A 25,003-nucleotide genomic window follows, 5' to 3' on the forward strand; every position below is an offset into this window, starting at 1 on the left:
CTAAAAATAATATCTACAGTTAGCAAATCGAGTATTATTTTGGTACATAAAATAACTTTGTATTATTCCCTGATTGCTAGAATTTTTTATAGGTTTTGCAATCTATATTGAAGATGATTAGTATAAAATGTTTTATATCATTATGTTTTTATTTTATTTACCTTTTTATTTTTCTATTCCGGCGATGTCCATTTGTGAATTACATAATTTTTTCTTCTCATTCAGTTTGAGCACAATCTATCTCAACAAAAATTTGCTAAAATAAATAATAGTATAGTGTGTTAAATAAATAATAGCAGTTTGGGGTGTTATTAATGGAGCTAAAAATGCTAACACTGATATAGAAACTACCTTGAATGCAGAAACTTTTAATACTTACTTTATTGAGCTGCCTGAAGTGAGTAAAGGTAGTACAACACAGTATCCGACTCTGCGATTAGAGCAGTTTCAAAACAAAAATAGTTTTAAATTTGAGGAGGTTGCAGAGGACAGTGTATTAGACATCGTGAAGAGGATGAAAGGAAAGAAGACTGAAGATCATTATGGTCTTTCAAACTATTTTATTAAAAAGACTATACACTCTTATATTAAACCTCTTACAAAATTAATAAATAATTGTCTGAAAAATGGTACATTTCCGGAGGTCTTAAAAAATATAAAAATCATACCTGTTTACAAAAAAGGAGATGTAAATAATGTGACCAGTTACCGACCTATTGCAATTGTACCAGTTATTTCAAAATTAATGGAATCACTAGTTGCCAACCAGTTGTCTTCATACTTTGAAACCTTAGGCCTATTTCATAGGAATCAATATGGCTATAGGGCGAACAGTTCGACTCAGCACGCCATATGCGCCTTAGTTGAAGAAATATTTCAAGCCTTTGAAAATAAAGAAATATGTGAGGTTACGTTTTGTGATTTGAGTAAAGCTTTTGATATGGTATCACATGAAATATTGTTAAATCAACTGCAGATCTACGGTATAGAAGGAGGACAGTTGGAATTTTTTAAGCAATATCTGGTGGGTAGAATGCAATATGTGTCACATTTAGGAGAAACATCGGAATTAAAGACCGTACAGTGTGGAGTTCCTCAAGGCTCTGTTTTGGGGCCGCTCCTGTTTTTGATTTATTACAATGATGTTGGTGAGTGCTCCTCAGGAAACTTTTTGTTTTATGCGGATGACACCACACTCATTACAAAAGATAAAATCTATGATAATGTTCAAAAAAGTACTTCTAATGGTCTGATGTTTCTGGAAAACTGGTTAATACTAAATAAGTTATCTTTGAATAAAGGGAAAACCACAACAAAGGTTTTTAATCTAATTCAAGAACAAAATGACCCACCTGTCAAGTTTTTAGGCATTACTATGGATTCAAATCTTTCCTGGAAAGGTCACATTCAGATGCTGAGTGGTAAGCTGGCACGACTGATTTACTTATTTAAAAAGCTAAGAGATGTGGTGTCTCTGGATGTTCTGAAAACAGCATATTTCGGCTTGTTCCAGTCCAAGCTGAGTTATGCACTGCTACTATGGGGAGCAGCCTCAGATGCAAAAATCATTTTTAAAATGCAGAAAAAGGCCTTACGGATGATGTTTTATAGTAGAAAAATGGACAGCTGCAAACCACTATTTAAGGAGAATAGAATATTAACATTACCGTCGTTATTTATTTATGCCAATATAATGCATATAAAGAACAACGAGAAAAATGTTTTAAGAAGTGATGAACATTCCTACAATTTAAGAAGCAAAAATGACTTACATTTGCCTAGACGGAGATTGTGTAGGTCTGACAAGGCGCCGGGCATGATGGCAGCCAGGATGTTCAACAAAATTCCACAATCAATAAGAAATACAGAGAAAAAGGAATTTCAGAAAATTATTAAAGACTTCTTATTGAATAATATGTTTTATAAAATAGAGGACTTCTTGTCAAGTAGATGGACTGTTACTCACTTCAAAGTTGAGTGAACTGAAGTAAATTGTACAAAGACATTGTTTGACGGATCATTTCAAAGTTCATTATAACTAGTTTATTGTGATTATTATGACGAGTCTATTGTATGTAAAACATATGTACAGGCAAAATAAAATATATTCTATTCTATTCTATTCTATTCTATAACGTGCTCCTTCCCCGCACGTTATCGTCGCCGCCGTCCCTAAGAATGCGACGCCCGATATTAGCTGTAGTTACATCAGCCGAAAAGAAAGTATTCTTATTGTCTTACTGTAAAATAATAGGTAAACTTAAAATATGTTTTTCATATGTGTGCGACTCCGTAACAGAGTATGTATTTGTTTGGATTTTTTCAGTGTTTTAACTCACTTTTATCTGTGTTTCCTAAAATTACAATTATCGAGTACCTTTTTATTCGGTAATTTGTATGTGTACTAATCATGAGTTTTTCGTCTTCTATTCAGATCCTATGTTATCATTGGTCACATTAGGCAAATGCTTCTTACATTACTGATTAAACAGAAAGAAAAAAAACAATTTTCTTTAAAATGTACTTTTTCTAAAAATAATATCTGCAGTTAGCAAATCGAGTATTATTTTAGTACAACATAAAATAACTTTGTATTGTTATCTGATTACTAGAATTTTTGATAGGCTTCGTAATCTATATTGAAAATGATTAGTATAAAATGTTTTATATCATTATGTTTTTATTTTATTTACCTTTTTATTTTTCTATTTCAGCGATGTCCATTTGTGAATTACAAAATTTCTTCTTCTAATTCAGTTTAAGCACAATCTAGCTCAACAAACATTTGCTAAAATAAATAATAGTATAACGTGCTCCTTCCCCGCACGTTATCGTCGCCGCCGTCCCTAAGAATGCGACGCCCGATATTAGCTGTAGTTACATCAGCGGAAATGAGAGTATTCTTATTGTCTTACTGTAAAATAATACGTAAACTTAAAATATGCTTTTCATATGTGTGCGACTCCGTAACACAGTATGTATTTGATTGGATTTTTTCAGTGTTTTAACTCACTTTTATCTGTGTTACCTAAAACTACAATTATCGAGTACCTTTTTATTCGGTAATTTGTATGTGTACTAATCATGAGTTTTTCGTCTTCTATTCAGGTCCAATGTTTTCATTGGTCACATTAGGCAAATGCTTCTTACATTACTAATTAAATAGAATAAAAAAAAAAATTTTCTTAAAAATGTAATTTTTCTAAAAATAATCTCTGCAGTTAGCAAATCGGGTATGATTTTGGTACAACATAAAATAACTTTGTATTATTATCTGATTACTAGAATTTTTGATAGGTTTCGCCATCTATATTGAAAATGATTAGTGAAAATGTTTTATGTCATTATGTTTTTATTTTATTTACCTTTTTATTTTTCTATTCCGGCGATGTCCATTTGTGAATTACAAAATTTCTTCTTCTAATTCAGTTTAAGCACAATCTAGCTCAACAAACATTTGCTAAAATAAATAATAGTATAACGTGCTCCTTCCCCGCACGTTATCGTCGCCGCCGTCCCTAAGAATGCGACGCCCGATATTAGCTGTAGTTACATCAGCAGAAAAGAAAGTATACTTATTGTCTTACTGTAATATAATAGGTAAACTTAAAATATGTTTTTCATATGTGTGCGACTCCGTAACAGAGTATGTATTTGTTTGGATTTTTTCAGTGTTTTAACTCACTTTTATCTGTGTTACCTAAAACTACAATTATCGAGTACCTTTTTATTCGGTAATTTGTATGTGTACTAATCATGGGTTATTTGTCTTCTATTCAGGTCCTATGTTTTCATTGGTCACATTAGGCAAATGCTTCTTACATTACTGATTAAACAGAAAGAAAAAAAACAATTTTCTTTAAAATGTACTTTTTCTAAAAATAATATCTGCAGTTAGCAAATCGAGTATTATTTTAGTACAACATAAAATAACTTTGTATTGTTATCTGATTACTAGAATTTTTGATAGGCTTCGTAATCTATATTGAAAATGATTAGTATAAAATGTTTTATATCATTATGTTTTTATTTTATTTACCTTTTTATTTTTCTATTTCAGCGATGTCCATTTGTGAATTACAAAATTTCTTCTTCTAATTCAGTTTAAGCACAATCTAGCTCAACAAACATTTGCTAAAATAAATAATAGTATAACGTGCTCCTTCCCCGCACGTTATCGTCGCCGCCGTCCCTAAGAATGCGACGCCCGATATTAGCTGTAGTTACATCAGCGGAAATGAGAGTATTCTTATTGTCTTACTGTAAAATAATACGTAAACTTAAAATATGCTTTTCATATGTGTGCGACTCCGTAACACAGTATGTATTTGATTGGATTTTTTCAGTGTTTTAACTCACTTTTATCTGTGTTACCTAAAACTACAATTATCGAGTACCTTTTTATTCGGTAATTTGTATGTGTACTAATCATGAGTTTTTCGTCTTCTATTCAGGTCCAATGTTTTCATTGGTCACATTAGGCAAATGCTTCTTACATTACTAATTAAATAGAATAAAAAAAAAAATTTTCTTAAAAATGTAATTTTTCTAAAAATAATCTCTGCAGTTAGCAAATCGGGTATGATTTTGGTACAACATAAAATAACTTTGTATTATTATCTGATTACTAGAATTTTTGATAGGTTTCGCCATCTATATTGAAAATGATTAGTGAAAATGTTTTATGTCATTATGTTTTTATTTTATTTACCTTTTTATTTTTCTATTCCGGCGATGTCCATTTGTGAATTACAAAATTTCTTCTTCTAATTCAGTTTAAGCACAATCTAGCTCAACAAACATTTGCTAAAATAAATAATAGTATAACGTGCTCCTTCCCCGCACGTTATCGTCGCCGCCGTCCCTAAGAATGCGACGCCCGATATTAGCTGTAGTTACATCAGCAGAAAAGAAAGTATACTTATTGTCTTACTGTAATATAATAGGTAAACTTAAAATATGTTTTTCATATGTGTGCGACTCCGTAACAGAGTATGTATTTGTTTGGATTTTTTCAGTGTTTTAACTCACTTTTATCTGTGTTACCTAAAACTACAATTATCGAGTACCTTTTTATTCGGTAATTTGTATGTGTACTAATCATGAGTTATTCGTCTTCTATTCAGATCCTATGTAATCATTTGTCACATTAGGCAAATGCTTCTTACATTACTAATTAAATAGAATGATAAAAAACATTTTTCTTAAAAATGTACTTTTTCTAAAAATAATATCTGCAGTTAGCAAATTGAGTATTATTTTGGTACAACATAAAATAACTTTGTATAGTTCTCTGATTACTAGAATTTTTGATAGGTTTTCACAATCTATATTAAAATGATTAGTATAAAATGTTTTATGTCATTATGTTTTTATTTTATTTACCTTTTTATTTTTCTATTCCGGCGATGTCCATTTGTGAATTACAAAATTTTTTCTTCTCATTCAGTTTGAGCACAATCTATCTCAACAAAAATTTGCTAAAATAAATAATAGTATAACGTGCTCCTTCCTCGCACGTTATCGTCGCCGCCGTCCTTAAGAATGCGACGCTCGATATTAGCTGTAGTTACATCAGCCGAAAAGAAAGTATTTTATTGTCTTACTGTAAAATAATAGGTAAACTTAAAAAATGTTTTTCATATGTGTGCGACCCCGTAACAGTGTATGTATTTGTTTGTATTTTTTCAGTGTGTGAACTCACTTTTATCTGTGTCACCTAAAACTAAAATTATCTAGTACCTCCTTATTAGTTAGTTTGTATGCTAATCATGGGTTATTTGTCTTCTATTCAGATCCTATCTTATCAATGGTCACATTGGGCAAATGCTTCTTACATTCCTGATGAAATAGAATGAACGAAAACCATTTTTCCTTAAAATGTACTTTTTCTAAAAATAATCTCTGCAGTTAGCAAATCGAGTATTATTTTGGTACAACATAAAATAACTTTGTATTGTTATCTGATTACTAGAATTTTTGATAGGCTTCGTAATCTATATTGAAAATGATTAGTATAAAATGTTTTATATCATTATGTTTTTATTTTATTTACCTTTTTATTTTTCTATTTCAGCGATGTCCATTTGTGAATTACAAAATTTCTTCTTCTAATTCAGTTTAAGCACAATCTAGCTCAACAAACATTTGCTAAAATAAATAATAGTATAACGTGCTCCTTCCCCGCACGTTATCGTCGCCGCCGTCCCTAAGAATGCGACCCCTGATATTAGCTGTAGTTACATCAGCGGAAATGAGAGTATTCTTATTGTCTTACTGTAAAATAATACGTAAACTTAAAATATGCTTTTCATATGTGTGCGACTCCGTAACACAGTATGTATTTGATTGGATTTTTTCAGTGTTTTAACTCACTTTTATCTGTGTTACCTAAAACTACAATTATCGAGTACCTTTTTATTCGGTAATTTGTATGTGTACTAATCATGAGTTTTTCGTCTTCTATTCAGGTCCAATGTTTTCATTGGTCACATTAGGCAAATGCTTCTTACATTACTAATTAAATAGAATAAAAAAAAAAAATTTCTTAAAAATGTAATTTTTCTAAAAATAATCTCTGCAGTTAGCAAATCGGGTATGATTTTGGTACAACATAAAATAACTTTGTATTATTATCTGATTACTAGAATTTTTGATAGGTTTCGCCATCTATATTGAAAATGATTAGTGAAAATGTTTTATGTCATTATGTTTTTATTTTATTTACCTTTTTATTTTTCTATTCCGGCGATGTCCATTTGTGAATTACAAAATTTCTTCTTCTAATTCAGTTTAAGCACAATCTAGCTCAACAAACATTTGCTAAAATAAATAATAGTATAACGTGCTCCTTCCCCGCACGTTATCGTCGCCGCCGTCCCTAAGAATGCGACGCCCGATATTAGCTGTAGTTACATCAGCAGAAAAGAAAGTATACTTATTGTCTTACTGTAATATAATAGGTAAACTTAAAATATGTTTTTCATATGTGTGCGACTCCGTAACAGAGTATGTATTTGTTTGGATTTTTTCAGTGTTTTAACTCACTTTTATCTGTGTTACCTAAAACTACAATTATCGAGTACCTTTTTATTCCGTAATTTGTATGTGTACTAATCATGAGTTATTCGTCTTCTATTCAGATCCTATGTAATCATTTGTCACATTAGGCAAATGCTTCTTACATTACTAATTAAATAGAATGATAAAAAACATTTTTCTTAAAAATGTACTTTTTCTAAAAATAATATCTGCAGTTAGCAAATCGAGTATTATTTTGGTACAACATAAAATAACTTTGTATAGTTCTCTGATTACTAGAATTTTTGATAGGTTTTCACAATCTATATTAAAATGATTAGTATAAAATGTTTTATATCATTATGTTTTTATTTTATTTACCTTTTTATTTTTCTATTCCGGCGATGTCCATTTGTGAATTACATAATTTTTTCTTCTCATTCAGTTTGAGCACAATCTATCTCAACAAAAATTTGCTAAAATAAATAATAGTATAACGTGCTCCTTCCTCGCACGTTATCGTCGCCGCCGTCCTTAAGAATGCGACGCTCGATATTAGCTGTAGTTACATCAGCCGAAAAGAAAGTATTTTATTGTCTTACTGTAAAATAATAGGTAAACTTAAAAAATGTTTTTCATATGTGTGCGACCCCGTAACAGTGTATGTATTTGTTTGTATTTTTTCAGTGTGTGAACTCACTTTTATCTGTGTCACCTAAAACTAAAATTATCTAGTACCTCCTTATTAGTTAGTTTGTATGCTAATCATGGGTTATTTGTCTTCTATTCAGATCCTATCTTATCAATGGTCACATTGGGCAAATGCTTCTTACATTCCTGATGAAATAGAATGAACGAAAACCATTTTTCCTTAAAATGTACTTTTTCTAAAAATAATCTCTGCAGTTAGCAAATCGAGTATTATTTTGGTACAACATAAAATAACTTTGTATTGTTATCTGATTACTAGAATTTTTGATAGGCTTCGTAATCTATATTGAAAATGATTAGTATAAAATGTTTTATATCATTATGTTTTTATTTTATTTACCTTTTTATTTTTCTACTTCAGCGATGTCCATTTGTGAATTACAAAATTTCTTCTTCTAATTCAGTTTAAGCACAATCTAGCTCAACAAACATTTGCTAAAATAAATAATAGTATAACGTGCTCCTTCCCCGCACGTTATCGTCGCCGCCGTCCCTAAGAATGCGACGCCTGATATTAGCTGTAGTTACATCAGCGGAAATGAGAGTATTCTTATTGTCTTACTGTAAAATAATACGTAAACTTAAAATATGCTTTTCATATGTGTGCGACTCCGTAACACAGTATGTATTTGATTGGATTTTTTCAGTGTTTTAACTCACTTTTATCTGTGTTACCTAAAACTACAATTATCGAGTACCTTTTTATTCGGTAATTTGTATGTGTACTAATCATGAGTTTTTCGTCTTCTATTCAGGTCCAATGTTTTCATTGGTCACATTAGGCAAATGCTTCTTACATTACTAATTAAATAGAATGAAAAAAAAAAATTTTCTTAAAAATGTAATTTTTCTAAAAATAATCTCTGCAGTTAGCAAATCGGGTATGATTTTGGTACAACATAAAATAACTTTGTATTGTTATCTGATTACTAGAATTTTTGATAGGTATCGCCATCTATATTGAAAATGATTAGTGAAAATGTTTTATGTCATTATGTTTTTATTTTATTTACCTTTTTATTTTTCTATTCCGGCGATGTCCATTTGTGAATTACAAAATTTCTTCTTCTAATTCAGTTTAAGCACAATCTAGCTCAACAAACATTTGCTAAAATAAATAATAGTATAACGTGCTCCTTCCCCGCACGTTATCGTCGCCGCCGTCCCTAAGAATGCGACGCCCGATATTAGCTGTAGTTACATCAGCAGAAAAGAAAGTATACTTATTGTCTTACTGTAATATAATAGGTAAACTTAAAATATGTTTTTCATATGTGTGCGACTCCGTAACAGAGTATGTATTTGTTTGGATTTTTTCAGTGTTTTAACTCACTTTTATCTGTGTTACCTAAAACTACAATTATCGAGTACCTTTTTATTCGGTAATTTGTATGTGTACTAATCATGAGTTATTCGTCTTCTATTCAGATCCTATGTAATCATTGGTCACATTAGGCAAATGCTTCTTACATTACTGATTAAATAGAATGAAAAAAAACATTTTTCTTTAAAATGTACTTTTTCTAAAAATAATATCTGCAGTTAGCAAATCGAGTATTATTTTGGTACAACATAAAATAACTTTGTATAGTTCTCTCATTACTAGAATTTTTGATAGGTTTCGCAATCTATATTAAAATGATTAGTATAAAATGTTTTATATCATTATGTTTTTATTATATTTACCTTTTTATTTTTCTATTCCGGCGATGTCCATTTGTGAATTACATAATTTTTTCTTCTCATTCAGTTTGAGCACAATCTATCTCAACAAAAATTTGCTAAAATAAATAATAGTATAACGTGCTCCTTCCCCGCACGTTATCGTCGCCGCCGTCCCTAAGAATGCGACGCCCGATATTAGCTGTAGTTACATCAGCCGAAAAGAAAGTATTTTATTGTCTTACTGTAAAATAATAGGTAAACTTAAAAATTTTTTTCATATGTGTGCGACCCCGTAACAGAGTATGTATTTGTTTGTATTTTTTCAGTGTGTGAACTCACTTTTATCTGTGTCACCTAAAACTACAATTATCGAGTACCTTTTTATTCGGTAATTTGTATGTGTACTAATCATGAGTTATTCGTCTTCTATTCAGATCCTATGTAATCATTGGTCACATTAGGCAAATGCTTCTTACATTACTGATTAAATAGAATGAAAAAAAAACATTTTTCTTTAAAATGTACTTTTTCTAAAAATAATATCTGCAGTTAGCAAATCGAGTATTATTTTGGTACAACATAAAATAACTTTGTATAGTTCTCTGATTACTAGAATTTTTGATAGGTTTCGCAATCTATATTAAAATGATTAGTATAAAATGTTTTATATCATTATGTTTTTATTTTATTTACCTTTTTATTTTTCTATTCCGGCGATGTCCATTTGTGAATTACATAATTTTTTCTTCTCATTCAGTTTGAGCACAATCTATCTCAACAAAAATTTGCTAAAATAAATAATAGTATAACGTGCTCCTTCCCCGCACGTTATCGTCGCCGCCGTCCCTAAGAATGCGACGCCCGATATTAGCTGTAGTTACATCAGCCGAAAAGAAAGTATTTTATTGTCTTACTGTAAAATAATAGGTAAACTTAAAAATTTTTTTCATATGTGTGCGACCCCGTAACAGAGTATGTATTTGTTTGTATTTTTTCAGTGTGTGAACTCACTTTTATCTGTGTCACCTAAAACTAAAATTATCTAGTACCTTCTTATTAGTTAGTTTGTATGCTAATCATGGGTTATTTGTCTTCTATTCAGATCCTATCTTATCAATGGTCACATTGGGCAAATGCTTCTTACATTCCTGATGAAATAGAATGAACGAAAACCATTTTTCCTTTGTAAGGGACGGAATTGTGGTTTTGGTGAATTGTAATTATATTTTCTTTTAGAATTCAATTGCTATACATAGAGAATGTAACACGAGGCCGATAAGGTAGTCTTAGAATGCATAGTCAGGAATGCATAGAATAGGAGCATTGTGCGCGCTGCCGACGGAATGGTGGGGGCCTAGAGATTGGTGTGTGTGTGTGTGTGTAGGGTGTGTCAATGTGAGTCTGTGGGAGTGATAGTATGAGAGAAAGGAAGGAAAGAAGAACAGAACAGTGTGTGTGACCGAACGGAGTGGCTGATGCTGAGTGCGAAAAACCCTGACAATAGATCAGAGAAGATTTTGGCGAGGAATGGTCAAGCTGCATGTGCTGGCGGCGGGTAAGCCAAATTTGTCTTGAGATCTTTGGGGTCGCCACTCTCTGGTCCCGGTAGGCAGGGCGACGGGCGGTAAGGGGGAACTCCTGGTGTAGTGGTTGTTTTTATAATTATTAGTCAAGGGTTTTTAATTACTTTTTACATTTTTGTCACCTTTTTAGTTCATTTACCTATGTACAATTCACGTGTATTATTAGTTAAGTTACATATATACAATTTACGGTAATCAGTTAATTATTAGTCGAGGATTTCTATGTAAGATAATAAAGTTTTAAAGTGTCGACCAGGTGTTCTTTTTTCTAATTGAAACCCCTTAAGATCGAGGAGGCTAGTACCATTACATTGGTGTCAGGTGTGGGGTGGTGGAGCTCACGAGATATCCGCTAAAGAATTTATACGGAACCTCGAGCTTCTGGCCGAGAGTGGCCGATGGGAAGATTCAGACAAGAAGGTTGTTGGCCGCCTGAAGCTGACAGGACTGGCCGCTGCCTGTATGGCAGCTCATCCTGAACTATTAGAACCAACAGCTACCTTCGAACAGTTCAAGGCTGTTCTGGAAGGAAGGTTTCGGGATGCCAGGAGCCCAGAACAATACCTGCTCGAACTAAATGCTCTGCAGCAGGGGTCCCAAGAATCGGTCCTAGAATTTGCAGACAGGTGCCGCCAAGTGGGTGAGAAATGCACACCTACCTTAGCGGGAGCGGAGTTAATTGGGGCTAAGTTACAAATTGAACGAGTTGTGCTAGCCGCCTTTATACACGGTCTAAAAGGGGAACCGGGACTTCAGCTACAATATACACCACCACTAACCTGGGAAGAGGCGACTCGTAGGGCAGCTTTAGTCGAGCAGGCAATAAAAAAATCAGATTTTAGGTGTCGAGAGGCGTTTGCTGTTTCGGAGGTAACGGCGTCGCCAAGGCAGGAGTATCGAAAAACTTTCTCAGAAAAAAGGTGCTTTCGGTGTGACCAACCAGGGCATTTCGCTCGAGAATGTAGGGTCCAGACCGGAAAAACACGATCAGAGGGCCGGGGAATCGAGAACGCTCAATACTGTTACGTATGTGGAAATCCCGCTCACATTTCTCGTAACTGTCCAAGACGAATGAAGGGACCCAGGATATGGAACACTGAGGAGACCCCAAAAGAAACGGGAGCCACTGGTAGCGCCACCAGTGAGCTCCCTTCTCGACTGAGGGCGCAACGTAATGTCTTAATACCTAAGGTTTCGACACCGCGTAAACGAGGGTTATTGTTGAAGCTAGCCTTAGCGGGACAAACACACGAGTTGCTCGTCGACACCGGAGCAGAGGTTTCCATCCTCAGATGCCCTGTAAAGGGGGTACCAATTCGGAAGACCGAGTTAATAGCTAGAGGAGCAACGGGGGCACCACTTCCCGTAGTAGGAGAACAGGACATTGCTTGTATGGTGGGAGAGATCCCGGTAGACCACACTTTTGTGATAGCGGAGATAGATACCCCCAGGGATGGCCTGATGGGATGGGATCTCATGGAGAAGCTGGGAATGACGGTAAATACGAAGACCAAGGCACTTACTATGGAGCCACTATGTGAGGTTCGATATGTGTCCGATGAACGTCCCAGAAAGAAGCCTACAACTCCAAAAAACGCTGGGTATGAGAACGTCACGGGTGATCGGACTTTTCCTCAGGATGGCAATGGCATCGATGCTGCTGTGCGCGCCATTGGAGGAGTGACCAAACCTGAACCCTTAAGCTATGAAATCGTGCAAAAAGAGCAACAGAGGGACCCTTGGTGCCTACGGATGATTAACTCTAGGGCACAAGAAATATATACTTCCCCCGAGGGGCTCTGGTACCTGAAGCGGGAGGGAGAGGAGAAAAGACTGCTAATTCCGGAAACGCTACGAGGAACTGTGCTCGGCTTGGAGCATGATGTCCCTTGGGCTGGCCATTCGGGGAGACGTCGCACCATTTCCAGAATCAGGGGTCTCTACTACTGGCCTCAGCTAGTACGTGATGCGATAAAGTATGTAAAGAGTTGTCAGATGTGCGCTGAACGCAAGACGCCCTTACCATTGACGGTGCCTTTGGGGCAGCCCTATGAAGCGAAACGAACCAAATACCACGACCAAGGAAAAAAAGAAAGGGCTTTTTGTGTGGGAGATTCGGTTTATCTTCATGTTCCGGCGGCACCAAGCGGACATGCACGTAAGTCCCACCGCCCTTGGAGAGGCCCATTCCGGGTAGTGAAATGTATCCCTCCCGTGAACTATGTCATTGAGCGGGAGGGGGGAGAAGCAGTTACAGTCCACATAAATCGTTTAAAACCAGCCTTCGAGAGAGACACCTTGCTGAAGCCACTTCCCGATACTAAGACATCAGGCCCACGGAGTGGACGCTGTCTGACGAGACAAAGGCCACCACGCGGAGCAGGAGGCATGTTTTCTGGGAGGAACCTCCCCAATTGGGCTGCAGACGATAGTGAGGGGGAGGAAGATACAGTAATTCAGATACGGTATGAGCGCGATGGGGCGGAAATGGCGCAGGGAATATCGCCTGGCTCTACCGGGGAAGCTAGTTCCGGATCTCCGGGGGCGCTAGATAGTTCAATCGGGATGGAGACAAGGCGCGAAGAACTTAATGCAAGTCGAAGTTGGCTTCCGTTACCTCAGCGGGAGGGCGGAATGCGGAGAAGTAAGTCGACGTCAAGGGGCAGCCAAGATAATGGCCGCGAAGAAGGGAAAAATTCCGATAGTTGGCCGGAGGGAGAATGGGAGATCGCTGTCGAGAACCAAGGGGAGCTCGGGGGCTCACCAGGGAGTGCTGCTAGGGATTCGGGAGATTCGGTATCGTTTGAAGAACCAGAGGATCCTAAAGATAGAACGTGGGCTCCCAAATCGCCAGTTAGAGTGAAGGAAGGGAAGCACCCGATGGACCTACGGACCAGGGTACCAAAATCTGGGTTCACTTAAACTTCGGGGATCCTGATAAGGAGACGGGGAACAAAGCTGGAAACGGAAAGGCTAAGAGGGTTCATTAGAGATCTGGTAGACATGAACACCGCGCATGCTGTCATGGAATCGTAGGGAGCTAGGAAATTCATTAATACCGTTAAAGGTGCCCTGTCTCGGGATTTGGGGGTTGGTGGCCAGGACGAGCAGACATCTTCCATCATTTGGCCGATGCCCACGCGGTACCAACTACAGCAGCTCTCCTAGTCGATAACCATGATTTTGGAGCCTGATGCAACTAGTCTACCACCAGCAAGGACAAGGAACACTAAGGGTTTGTTCGCCAACTTGGTCCCTCAAATTGAGACAGCAACCATCATGTCGGAGTACGTTGCAAAGAGAGAAGACTCCTACCTTGGAAGCGGACAGGATACAGGCTTACGTATAGGAGCTTACGTTACAGCCCAAGCCCATCGCATACTGAGACGCTGCAAATGACTCCTGGATAGTTAGTTTATACGGCCACAAAGATCATCTCATGGTGCCGTACATCTTCAGGGGTAGAAGATGATTCCAGGGAGTAGGCAGGGAAGATGAACGTTAGAGACACCCCAATATCATCTGCTCTGTGAAGGGGAGGCTCTACCAACACCGTGCTGTGGAGACTGGTCAGGGGAGCTTGCACGGGTGGCCGTTTTCTGTTTCTGTTGCTACTACCACTAAGAGGTTGCTCCGGTTGGAGGGTGTGGAAGGGGAGAGCCATCCGGCGCCCCGCTCTTACCATCCCGCAGGTCAGAGCTTATCATCTCAGGAGCGGGCATACATAAGAAGCAGAAGTCAGCCGAGGACCCAGCCATCCCCGGGCGCAGCAGCCGAGTTAGAGTGAAGTGTAGTGTAGGAAGTAAGGATAAAGTGGCATACTCTGTGAGTATAGCCACTTTTTCAAAGGAAGGGGTGATGTAAGGGACGGAATTGTGGTTTTGGTGAATTGTAATTATATTTTCTTTTAGAATTCAATTGCTATACATAGAGAATGTAACACGAGGCCGATAAGGTAGTCTTAGAATGCATAGTCAGGAATGCATAGAATAGGAGCATTGTGCGCGCTGCCGACGGAATGGTGGGGGCCTAGAGAGTGGTGTGTGTGTGTGTGTAGGGTGTGTCAATGTGAGTCTGTGGGAGTGATAGTATGAGAGAAAGGAAGGAAAGAAGAACAGAACAGTGTGTGTGACCGAACGGAGTGGCTGATGCTGAGTGCGAAAAACCCTGACAATAGATCAGAGAAGATTTTGGCGAGGAATGGTCAAGCTGCATGTGCTGGCGGCGGGTAAGCCAAATTTGTCTTGAGATCTTTGGGGTCGCCACTCTCTGGTCCCGGTAGGCAGGGCGACGGGCGGTAAGGGGGAACTCCTGGTGTAGTGGTTGTTTTTATAATTATTAGTCAAGGGTTTTTAATTACTTTTTACATTTTTGTCACCTTTTTAGTTCATTTACCTATGTACAATTCACGTGTATTATTAGTTAAGTTACATATATACAATTTACGGTAATCAGTTAATTATTAGTCGAGGATTTCTATGTAAGATAATAAAGTTTTAAAGTGTCGACCAGGTGTTCTTTTTTCTAATTGAAACCCCTTAAGATCGAGGAGGCTAGTACCATTACACCTGAAAATGTACTTTTTCTAAAAATAATCTCTGCAGTTAGCAAATCGAGTATTATTTTGGTACAACATAAAATAACTTTGTATAGTTCTCTGATTACTACAATTTTTGATAGGTTTCGCAATCTATATTGAGAATGATTAGTATAAAATGTTTTATATCATTATGTTTTTATTTTATTTACCTTTTTATTTTTCTATTCCGGCGATGTCCATTTGTGAATTACAAAATTTCTTCTTCTAATTCAGTTTAAGCACAATCTAGCTCAACAAACATTTCCTAAAATAAATAATAGTATAACGTGCTCCTTCCCCGCACGTTATCGTCGCCGCCGTCCCTAAGAATGCGACGCCCGATATTAGCTGTAGTTACATCAGCAGAAAAGAAAGTATACTTATTGTCTTACTGTAAAATAATAGGTAAACTTAAAATATGTTTTTCATATGTGTGCGACTCCGTAACAGAGTATGTATTTGTTTGGATTTTTTCAGTGTTTTAACTCACTTTTATCTGTGTTTCCTAAAATTACAATTATCGAGTACCTTTTTATTCGGTAATTTGTATGTGTACTAATCATGAGTTTTTCGTCTTCTATTCAGATCCTATGTTATCATTGGTCACATTAGGCAAATGCTTCTTACATTACTGATTAAACAGAAAGAAAAAAAACAATTTTCTTTAAAATGTACTTTTTCTAAAAATAATATCTACAGTTAGCAAATCGAGTATTATTTTGGTACATAAAATAACTTTGTATTATTCCCTGATTGCTAGAATTTTTTATAGGTTTTGCAATCTATATTGAAGATGATTAGTATAAAATGTTTTATATCATTATGTTTTTATTTTATTTACCTTTTTATTTTTCTATTCCGGCGATGTCCATTTGTGAATTACATAATTTTTTCTTCTCATTCAGTTTGAGCACAATCTATCTCAACAAAAATTTGCTAAAATGAATGATAGTATAACGTGCTCCTTCCCCGCACGTTATCGTCGCCGCCGTCCCTAAGAATGCGACGCCCGATATTAGCTGTAGTTACATCAGCCGAAAAGAAAGTATTTTATTGTCTTACTGTAAAATAATAGGTAAACTTAAAAAATGTTTTTCATATGTGTGCGACCCCGTAACAGAGTATGTATTTGTTTGTATTTTTTCAGTGTGTGAACTCACTTTTATCTGTGTCACCTAAAACTAAAATTATCTAGTACCTCCTTATTAGTTAGTTTGTATGCTAATCATGGGTTATTTGTCTTCTATTCTGATCCTATCTTATCAATGGTCACATTGGGCAAATGCTTCTTACATTCCTGATGAAATTGAATGAACGAAAACCATTTTTCTTTAAAATGTACTTTTTCTAAAAATAATCTCTGCAGTTAGCAAATCGAGTATTATTTTGGTACAACATAAAATAACTTTGTATTGTTCTCTGATTACTAGAATTTTTGATAGGTTTCGCAATCTATATTGAAAATGATTAGTGAAAATATTTTATGTCATTATGTTTTTATTTTATTTACCTTTTTATTTTTCTATTCCGGGGATGTCCATTTGTGAATTACAAAATTTCTTCTTCTAATTCAGTTTAAGCACAATCTAGCTCAACAAACATTTGCTGAAATAAATAATAGTATAACGTGCTCCTTCCCCGCACGTTATTGTCGCCGCCGTCCCTAAGAATGCGACGCCCGATATTAGCTGTAGTTACATCAGCCGAAAAGAAAGTATTCTTATTGTCTTACTGTAAAATAATAGGTAAACTTAAAATATGTTTTTCATATGTGTGCGACTCCGTAACAGAGTATGTATTTGTTTGGATTTTTTCAGTGTGGGAACTCACTTTTATCTGTGTCACCTAAAACTAAAATTATCTAGTACCTTCTTATTAGTTAATTTGTATGCTAATCATGGGTTATTCGTCTTCTATTCAGATCCTATCTTATCAACGGTCACATTGGGCAAATACTTCTTACATTACTGATGAAATAGAATGAACAAAACCATTTTTCCTTAAAATGTACTTTTTCTAAAAATAATCTCTGCAGTTAGCAAATCGAGTATTTTTTTTTTTTTTTTTTTTTTTTTTTTTTTTTTTTTTTTTTTTTTTTTTTTTTTTTTTTTTTTTTTTTTTTTGCATCAACAGCTGAGGTTATTAGCGCCCGGAGCTTTTTTCAGTGCACTGCCGGCCTCCGGACAGTGTTCTCTCGTTACAGACAACACTGTCCATCACCGGACAGTGAGCTGTAAGAAGCTCCTAGGAAGAGAAAATCTAAGGGTCAGCTGCTGGATTCGAACCCGGGACCTCCGCGTGGGAGTCCAGTATGCTAACCTCATAGCTAATCCCTTCCCTCAAATCGAGTATTATTTTGGTAAAACATAAAATAACTTTGTATTATACGCTGATTACTAGAATTTTTTGTAGGTTTTGCAATCTATATTGAAGATGATTAGTATAAAATGTTTTATATCATTTTTTTTTTTTATTTTATTTACCTTTTTTTTTTCTATTCCGGCGATGTCCATTTGTGAATTACATAATTTTTTCTTCTGATTCAGTTTGAGCACAATCTATCTCAACAAAAATTTGCTAAAATAAATAATAGTATAACGTGCTCCTTCCCCGCACGTTATCGTCGCCGCCGTCCCTAAGAATGCGACGCCCGATATTAGCTGTAGTTACATCAGCAGAAAAGAAAGTATTCTTATTGTCTTACTCTAAAATAATAGGTAAACTTAAAATATGTTTTTCTATGTGTGCGACTCTGTAATAGTGTATGTATTTGTTTGGATTTTTTCAGTGTGTTAACTCACTTTGCGCATTTTGCATTTGAACATGTGCATTTAATTAATACATGGGGAAATGCGTATAAAGTGGCTAATCCAGGAACAGAAGTTAATACGAAGGTTATGTTAACTAGTTTAGCATGTTTACCAGTATCTGCTGTTTGTTTTTGGATGTCTTATGCAGAAAATAAAAATTTACCTGATGGTACGCGTATTGTACGTGTAGAATGTATTGTTACACCTAAAGGGTTTAAAACTAGTTTTGATACAGGTACATCTAATAATACGCAAGGTGTATTTGGTCAATGTGCTGTTGGTTTGAATAATAAATTAATGATACGCAATTATGAAATTGCCCGTAATGCAACCACGCCTATGGTCATTGATACTTTTAATATTCCTAAAACACATGATATTAGTGAACGGTTATGGGGACATCATATGTATGACGATAATTATGATGCGTCTATTCCAACATGTATGGGTATTTCGCGTGCATTAAAATTATTTGCTGGTATTTTGCAGCCATATAAAGATGCTGATAAAGGTAAACAAGTATCTGCTGGTTGGCCTGAATTAAATAAGCATTTAAAAATGTATAATTATTTAGATCATATAGATATCCCTGTTGTTCATTATCATTATGATATTAAAACTAATGTATTAAAAGCTAAGCAAACACAAATAGATATTGATGATGCTGCGCATCATGAATGTATTATGGGTGGTGAAGATATTTCATTATATAAAGGAAAAGTAGATAAAGAGGCATTTACTATTACAAGAATAAATAGATTGAATAAAATTAAACGTACAGATGATAGTTATGATAATTATATAAAAGAATGTGTTGAGCAATGTCATTCTGTAACTATATTAGATCATACACCTCCAAATTCAGGTCATGCTCAACCATCATTACATATTGGTATTTTACCAATTCAAAGTATTGCTCCAGATAAGGAAGTACAGGAATATGTTACTGCTTGTGCTACATGGAGGTAAAAACTAGAATCGAGTTACTTACCGACTATCATCAAGAATATATTCATAATTCCTTATATGGTCCTAGTAAAACACCATTTGGTAGTAAACCATTTGGTATTGGTAAGATGTACAATAATAGTACCTTAGGGTTTGCACCAAGTTTAAATTAAAGACATATATATACATATCCGTTTAATTTGATCATTATGATACATTTATGATACATCTAGAATTGTAAATATTTATGTATTTGATAAAATTATAATAAATCTAAATTAAAATTATTAATAACATCAGTTGCTGTTTGTGTATGATCCTCTTCCTAGGTTGCATGCATATATGGATAGTCAGTTCCAAAATCATACTCGATAATATCATCATCTGTTTGTGGTGGTATATTTGCAGTTGATGTATTTGTTAATAATTGAAATAATCCTAATGGATGTATTTCAACTGTTAACTGTTTAATATTGTTATCAATACGTTGGGCCCAATAAATCCTACGAATGCGCTTTTGAAATTCAGGAGTTTTAGGAAATGGGTCTCGGTTACATGTAACAATAACTGGTGTACGATTAATTAAATTCTGAGATTCGTATTTAATGTTTGCTGGTGTTGGTGTACCAGCAAATAATAATTTAAAGTTTTCTAAAGCCATTGGTTCAACATTTGGTTCATCGAAAATCAGCAAATTACGGCGTGGGCAATCCTGAAAAGGAAATTGAGAAAACCGATTGCTATTACCTATATATCCTGTATTAACCAGGTTTTACCAACACTAGGAGGACCACTAATTAATAGGCAATTACATTTTTGCGACTGATGTTTTAATAAAGAAAATAAAAACGAAAGAAATGTAGTAGTATCCTGAGTAGACATTTGAAGTGATAGGATGGTGTATATGAATGTAGCTGAGTCTGTAATGGACATTAATGTGTGTGGTTGTGGGTAATACTGAATATATTGAACAGAGTTAAGGTATTCTATCAGATCTATTAATGTTTTGGTAGATAATGTGGTGCGATGTATTTTTAGAGCATTTTGAAACACAGGATCACGTTCTGTAATAAACCGAAATTTACTGTCTAACCAAATGACAGAGGAGGTTATGTCATGGTCCGGAACGATTACATGTGTTTGTAACCACCGGAAAATCGCCTCAATGGCATATTGCTTTCGAGACCAGATCCGGTGTAGGTTACTTTTTCCAGTTCCCGAAACAATTGACGTAGTGAACGGATTTGGGGAGTGTGTTGTAGAGGGTTTAAAACTACCTGAGCATACCTCTTCGTACATTTGTAGCGTTTTGTTGGGTCCATCGTTTTGGCTTGTTGGTACGGCATAATCCGTACCTGTACGAGACTCGCCCCAGGCGTGGCCATCGATCGACGTTGCGAGCCGTTGGCGCCCTTCCAACGTTGAATAATGTTGTGGATGCCTGATGTAATGGGATAAACGTTGGAAGTTTCCTCGTCGGACGACTCGTCTGTTATAGTGTTGTTTGTGACCTCTTTTATATTGTTGTTGAATTGAGTTGATAGGTCCGCAGCGACAGCTTTTGTTGGAGTATGCGCAGTCATGGACGAAGTGGATGTGTGGGGTCTCGGAGTTATGTTTCAAGCAGTACCAGAATCCATCTGGTCTGATGAACGTACTGCTGTAACGACGTCGTCACACATTGTGTTAAAAGATTCAGATCGTCGAGGGAACCAGATATCATGAACGATGAATCGTCTGGTTCGTCTGAAAAGTAACTTTGAGCATCTGTGGTGTCCAGATTGGTATTGGATGAATAAATCTACAACATCTGGTTCCATAGAATTTGAAGTGTTGGATAATGGTTCAATACTTTCAACGAGATTGTCTTCAATAGTGCTGGCATTTGAAGATGTGTCAGAAGTTGAAGCCGGATATATGTCCGTATGAGTGTCCAAATTGGTTTCATTGATATTTTCTTTTTGGGAGATGTTTTTATGAGTTTTTATGAGGTTCGAGAGCCTCCAGAATCGCTGGATCCTTCATCTGAGAGTTGGGCATACATGTCTCACTCTGACAGTTGCTCGTATGTACTTCGTCAATATGGTCGGATGTAGACATATCTATAAGTATATACTGCATGAGTACGAGTACATAGTCTAATAATACAACTTAGCATTGTCGATACGTATAAAAACATAAAGCGTGTACTTACCAGTACCAAAATGATTAGTCCGTAGAGGATATGTAGAGAACGAGAGAAATCTTGTACAATAGTATAAGTGATTCCAAACAATTTATATACTATTTGAGCGACGACCTACTGAATGACATGACCCGATCTCCTTGAACTTTTAAGATAAACGGCGTAAATAAGTTATATAATCAACGACGACCTACACCCTATGCTACAGTACCGTAAATCATTGCTTTGCAGATTGGTACAGAATCTCCCGAACCACCTTCCTTTGACTTCCCGACTGTTTTAGATTCGACAAGTGTTTGGTGTTCTCGTTTTAACCTTACTAGCTCTTGTTCCAACTGCTCTACTCTTTTTTCCATCTTATTTATCGCACTTTTCAGAGCTTCCTGTCAGTTATTAGTATTTAATTTAGAAACAGTTATCCCCACTTAACACCTTCGTCCCACAAGGAATCAGAAGAAAAACACAGAATTATGATGGTAAATTAAATAAATTTGGCTTCAATTAAATTATTATTAATTAAATTAATAATTAATAAATAAATTACTGAATTTAATTAATCTATTATTAATTAAGTTTATTTAATTCAAATAAACTTGGAAGGTATCTTTCCCTTTTAAATTCAATTTGCGTATTGTACAGCACGAAATAAGTACGTGCGTCTAACTTGGTACTTATAGCCCTTAGCAACAAGAACGATGCTAGTCGTTCAAGGTCACCGCCACTAGCGCACCTTTCACGTATTATTACACTTATTAATTCACATGAATTATTCCACAATTAATTGTGTTTTACTCTTTAAATGATATCACATTAAAGCTAATTTACACATATATACATTTTAATTTACACACACATACATTCTAATACCTACCACATTAATTTTTTTTTTTTTACACAAAAAAAAATAAATACCGCTACACCTGACACCACTTTTAAGGAGGGGGAAGGTAAGTAAGGAAACCAACGTAAACGAAAAGAAAACGAAATTTTATTACAAACAAAAGAAATCTCTTTACACAGATACGGTAATAATCAGGAAATAACAAAAAGACTCTCTCTTAACCGGGTTGAAACCAGGACGAACTTGACGAACGCTACTTCCGGCTCTCGGGTTGTGCTCAGACGCAGTATAACTACCTCCAAATTGTCACTAGCCCACGCTCTAGGCCAAACTGACTGGCTATACTAGCAGGTCTCACTTCTCGGCGTTCGGCCGTTCTCGCCCGTTTCCGCTCTCACTCTACAATAGTATAACGTGCTCCTTTCCCGCACGTTATCGTCGTCGCCGTCCCTAAAAATGCGACGCCCGATTTAGCGATAGTTACATCAACAGAAAAGATAGTATTCTTACTGACATATTCCAAAAAAAATTTGTAAACCTAAAAATTAGTTTCATATGTGTGCGACTCTGTAATAGAATACGTATTTGCTTGGATTTTTTCAGAGTGTTAACTCACTTTAATCTGTGTTACCTAAAACTAAAATTATCTAGTACCTGTTTATTCGTTAATTTGTATGCGTACTAATCATTGGTTTTGCGTCGTATATTCAGATCTTTTCTTATCAATGATTACATTACGCAAATGCTTCTTTCATTAGTGATAATGACAGATTAACTAAACTCATTCTTCCTCGAATTCTACATTTGCAGTCTTCTTTAAATGGTGGTCTTCGTTTACGGTATTTCATTTCTTGAATTTGTAATATTAAGATGAAGTTTTTATAAAAATAATTGCGGAATTTGGGGATACAATATTATTAGTATGCTACGACAAAATAACTATATCGTTGTTTTTCTATGAATAATGCAGTTATTTTTCGGTTTCGCAGTCATACGTTGGCAGCGCCTATTATTTATTCGTTTATTTGTATGCGTACTATTCATGGGTTTTCAATTCCGATCCTTTCTTACCAATGGTTACATTAGGCAAATGCTTCTTACATTACATTACAGAATAAACAAATCCATTTTCCTCGAATTCGTCGTTGGTAACTATAAGTTGGCGGCGCTCAGGTTTTACGGTAGTTTCATTTCTATAATTTGAAATATTGTGATGTAGTTATTATAGAAGAAATTCCTGCAGTTTAGGAGATGGAATATTATTAGTGAGCTACTGCACGTTATCGTCACCGGGGTCCCAAAGAAAGCGTCGCCTGTGATAGGCGGCAATTACATCAGTAGTAAAAAAAAACTATATTAACAGTTCAAAATCCACTTTTCTAATATTTTGATTGGACTGTTGAATATTCTAAAAAAACAAAGTAAAATAAATTCAACGATTACAGGTATTGTTTAACCGTCCCTAACATGTATATGTATGGCTACAAAGCTTTAATGAGGTTGTCAGTACAGTGACTGTTGACTCAGTGGTTAACACTTGAGCACATTCAGTATTTGGTGACAGAAGTTTTTCAGTTATTTATTAAAAAAGTGAGATAAATTGAATAATAATTTGAAAATCATTATCCATTCAAACTTGCGATGCATAGACAACATTCATAATGTCTGTGTAACATCTAAATTAGCTGTAATAAATTCCTTCGTACTTGAAATATCCACAAGTTGTGTAACCTACAACAAAATATATCATGTACAATTATTATAATTATTTTTTTTTCATTATTATCATCTTATTTTACCCTTATCTTTGTTTTTATTTCTATTTTACTCTATATGCGATTGGATTTTCTGTTCTACCGATATTAAAGTTAAAATAAACTGCTGAATAAATAGTACTATATGCAGTCACCCTTCAGAAAATCGTCGACGCAAACATAATGGCAGCAACAGTTTACTGCAACAATCCATCCTTAATTTTAATTTTGGTTCTTATATTTGAATGTATACGTGTTTTTATTTGGTACATAAACTCTGATTATGTAGCGTAATCTAAAACAGAAATTGTAAGGATACGTGTTATACCTAGTTTGAAGAATTGGCAATGTGCTACAAATAATTATTATAGGCTTTTTTAGCAAACTAATCGTTGCAACAAACGCAAAACTGGTGAGCCTTCTGTACTAAGTAACTCCTTCTGTGCATATTGATATTTCTCAATGAAAAAGCCTTGTCATGCAAAGACTTTGTTATTTAAAGTGTTTTGAATAAAATTATTAGTGCTGGAACTCCCTTCAAGTTGAGTAACCTAAAAAAAAAAAAATAGTTGTTATTTTTTATTATTTTGGTGCATTTTTGTTGACGTTGATGTACGCCTATATACAATAAACATCTTTTGAATATACTTCTGAAGCCCGCCGAATTAGTAGTAGTTTTAGTCCCAAAAAAAACCATTGCTTTTTAAAAGACAAATTGCTATGCTTAGAGATTATTGTAATTTCTTAGAATGATTGATGTTAGCTACAATGACTTTCTTTGTACTAGAAATATCCACATATTGTGTAACCTAAAACAAAAAATAATATGTATAATTTTTCTTTATTTATATTTTTCCCTATCATTAACGCATTTTTATGGCTGTCCATGTGATCAGTTTTATTTGTG

At 35.1% G+C, this 25,003-nt stretch overlaps 2 long non-coding RNA genes across 2 annotated transcripts; both read right to left on the reverse strand.

Annotated features, from left to right (window-relative positions):
• Window positions 1–540: 540 nt before the first annotated feature.
• LOC141449576 (uncharacterized) lies at window positions 541–2,128 on the reverse strand. Its single transcript, XR_012455598.1, has 2 exons — window positions 1,353–2,128; window positions 541–882 (listed from the first exon to the last, which is right to left on the reverse strand). It is a non-coding gene; the product is annotated as an uncharacterized lncRNA (long non-coding RNA).
• A 17,370-nt stretch (window positions 2,129–19,498) lies between these two features.
• LOC141449577 (uncharacterized) lies at window positions 19,499–24,760 on the reverse strand. Its single transcript, XR_012455599.1, has 3 exons — window positions 24,425–24,760; window positions 21,511–24,073; window positions 19,499–21,418 (listed from the first exon to the last, which is right to left on the reverse strand). It is a non-coding gene; the product is annotated as an uncharacterized lncRNA (long non-coding RNA).
• Between the last annotated feature and the right edge of the window lie 243 nt (window positions 24,761–25,003).

Source organism: Rhodnius prolixus, unplaced genomic scaffold (genome assembly GCF_049639745.1).
Source record: "Rhodnius prolixus isolate KJV_2025 unplaced genomic scaffold, Rpr scaffold_2, whole genome shotgun sequence".
NCBI lineage: Eukaryota > Metazoa > Arthropoda > Insecta > Hemiptera > Reduviidae > Rhodnius > Rhodnius prolixus.